The sequence below is a fragment of the Sinocyclocheilus anshuiensis genome, unplaced genomic scaffold, assembly GCF_001515605.1.
Source record: "Sinocyclocheilus anshuiensis isolate Anshui unplaced genomic scaffold, SAMN03320099.WGS_v1.1 scaffold1355, whole genome shotgun sequence".
NCBI classification, from domain to species: Eukaryota; Metazoa; Chordata; class Actinopteri; order Cypriniformes; family Cyprinidae; genus Sinocyclocheilus; species Sinocyclocheilus anshuiensis.
This window is the reverse complement of record NW_015540070.1, coordinates 178,851-181,975: the sequence shown is the minus strand read 5'-3', so window position 1 is coordinate 181,975 and position 3,125 is coordinate 178,851. Positions and strand designations below refer to the sequence as shown.

Genomic DNA, 3,125 nt, shown 5'->3' with positions numbered 1-3,125 from the left:
GATTCAGGGCTATGGAATAGCATCCTGATCACCACTTAGCATAAGCTTCTCTAGCCGGAGGCCTCAGCCTCAGCGCACCGCGGAGGAAACATGTAACCAGGGGATGTCTGCCCACTGACTGGCCACCGAGTGGGGCATGGTAGGCTGCAATGCCCGCCAAGTAGACCTTCAAGGTGGAGTGGGTCAACCCTGTGGAGAATCGGGCCTGCAGGAACTCCAGCACTGTACCAACCGGGCAGTTAACTGGTTCGAGCTGGCGGTCTCCGCACCAAGAAGTGAAAACTTTCACTACAGAGCATACAGTTTCCTCGTTGAAGGAGCTCTGGATTGGAGGATGGTCTCAACAACCTCGGTTGAGAGAGCGGAAGTTATGAGCTGTGCCCCCTCAGGGGCCACACCCACAACTTCCACAGCTCTGGGCAGGGGTGGACGATCGTACCCTCCGCCTGAGAGAGGGGATTTCTCCCGACGGGAATCTCCCATGGAGAGCCGTCGAGGAGCGAAATCAGGTCTGAGAACCATACTCGGCCCAGCCAGAACGAGGCTACTAGCAGTAGACGGACCTCGTCCCGGTGGATTCTCTCTAGAACTCCCGGGAGCAGAGAGATCGGGGAAAAGGCGTACAGACAAAGCCTTGGCCACGTCTGTACCATGGCATCTAGCCCCAGTGGAGCTGGATGAGTCAGAGAGAACCAGAGGGGACAGTGCGATGTCTCTCGAGTCGCGATCAGGTCCACCTGAGCCTGGCCAAAACTCTCTGTACCCCGGGCCTCGGCCCCTGCCTCGACAGGATGTCTGCTCCCATAATGAGAAGCCCAGGAATGTGAACTGCTTCGCCCTGGGACCACACAAGGATCTGGTGCGCCTGCCTGTAAAGGGGGCGCAAACTCAGACCTCCCTGGTGGTTGATATAAGAGACCGCCGCTGTGTCGCCGGTGCGCACTGACACATGGCGACCTTTTAGGTCCGGGAGAACGTTTCTCAACTTTGCTAGAAACACACAGACCGCGGGCCGAGTGGCCCCCAAATGCTTCATTTGACTGAAGCTTTGACATAATGGAGCTTATAAGTGGGCAGACAACACTAAATAAGACTCACAAACAGATAGCGACTGACACACACACAGAGCGCTTGCTGATTGACAGAAAGCTGACGCCGGTATCAACGCACGTGCTTTTAAGCTTCCTGGTCGCTACGTCACCCCGCCTGTGACGTCTCGTCCATCCATTGGACTGATTACACACGTGATTCAGAGTCGGTCACGCTGAAGGCATTCCCAAAGCGTTCTCCGACGCAGCTCGAGTTCCTGAAGAGGAACACATACACGTGAAAGGTATTTTTTTAGGAATGCGTCAAGCGAGTCTTCTTGCCACCTTGCAGAGTTTTCCATGTTCATGTCATAGTAAAAGCCTCCAAATGCACTCTTATGCATCATTCTTACCATTTTAGAACTGTTATTTACAGCCTGGTTTGACCGGGGGACCTGAATTTCATCCACTGGGATATTAGAGTTAGCTTCCACCATTCTTAAAGGTTCTTTGGATAATTTTATTTCATCGCCGCCTTCATTGTAGAGTTTTGGTGGGATGCCCATCAGAAGAACATCCTGCAAGAGAAACAGAATCAGTTATCACACGATATAAGTGTTTTACACTTGTTGCTTTTCACTTGTTGTATAAGCTGTGCAAGATCATGAAGGGATTTTTATTTACTGCGTCTATTCCTTTTCCGTCTGTGCAATAGGAGATAAGATGTTGCTTGGTTTCAAATGGCATATCAATAAATTTTTTTCCATGATTCCCAAACTCACATTTTATTATGGCCATGAGTGCCACTAAAATAGAGAAAGACAAACACACACATTTAAAACATATGTCTGTTTTACAGTGTTACCACTAATAATAAATTTACAGCGGTACACAGCAAAGTAAACTCATGCTCACAGATTAGGCAGAGGAATCCTAGAATTAGGAAACTAATTCCTACTGCTCCAAAATTGGGTGATGTAGTGCGTACGGCCGCCACTTTTGAAACACAAAACGTTCCTTCAGAGCAAGTGCAAACCTCTAAACGGAGGACTTGCTCATCAGGGCAGACCAGTCCTTGCTTGTCTCTGATCTCCATGGTAACTTCATAAAAACCAGGCCATAAGTCATCTTCAGCGAGCATTGAAGCACTTACATCTGAAAAGGTGAGGAACAGTGAGAGTCTCGACTATTATTTCCCATTGAACAAGAATAGTTATCATCTTCTGTATATATGGCGTGATTGCTTTCAGTTTATTGTAAATAAAAAACATTCTTAGATCAAGAGGATAGTGTACATTTGTTTCATCGTTCAGACACTTGCAAATAAATAATATTATCTGTTTGGTATTACCATTTATTCACTGCAGGTTCCATTTGCCCTTTGTCTTCTCTTGTATCAATCTGAACTCTAGTGGAGCTCCGTTGGGATCTGAATCTTCATCTTCTGCTGTGACATTGACCACTCTGGTATCACTGCAGACAGTCTGCACATAATTAAGGAGTTTGGGGCAGTTATCATTCAGATCCTCCACCTGCAAAGCTATAGTCCCTGTAGACGTCTGAGAGTGCAGTTCTAAAATGTATAACAAACACAAAACATGTTACAGTTAACCTTCTTAAATCATCTTTTACTATTTGACACGTACACTCCTTCACTACTGTTTAAAAAGCATCCCAACATCATGATGTTGAAGAAATCATACTGTGTGAAAAGGGTGGTGACTGTACTATTGTCACAGTTCACACACACGAGGAACACGGGAACGAAGGAGCAAGGAGACACGGAGTAAAGTAACTCAAAAGGGTTTATTTGGACAAAGGCTTGGGATCACAGGACTCGACACACAGTCATTCTTGAGACATGGGACAAAACAGGTCCAGCAAGGGTAACTGCTATTAGGTTTAAAAATACAAATATTTTCAATTTTAAATGTCATGAGGGATTAATAATAGAATGTATTTAACACAATTATCACCTTCAATTTAATTTTCTCATTATTATACCAAATATATGTTTCTTAATGTCCTCTCACTACATCTAAAACAGTGTGTCCACAGAGAAGGGTTCAATCATTCATATGCAATAAAATGGATAAA

The 3,125-nt window shown here is 45.7% G+C and overlaps 1 pseudogene; it reads right to left on the bottom strand.

Annotated features, from left to right (window-relative positions):
• LOC107687166 (desmoglein-2-like) overlaps positions 1 to 3,125 on the bottom strand; it is a 21,399-nt pseudogene that overhangs the window by 8,419 nt on the left and 9,855 nt on the right.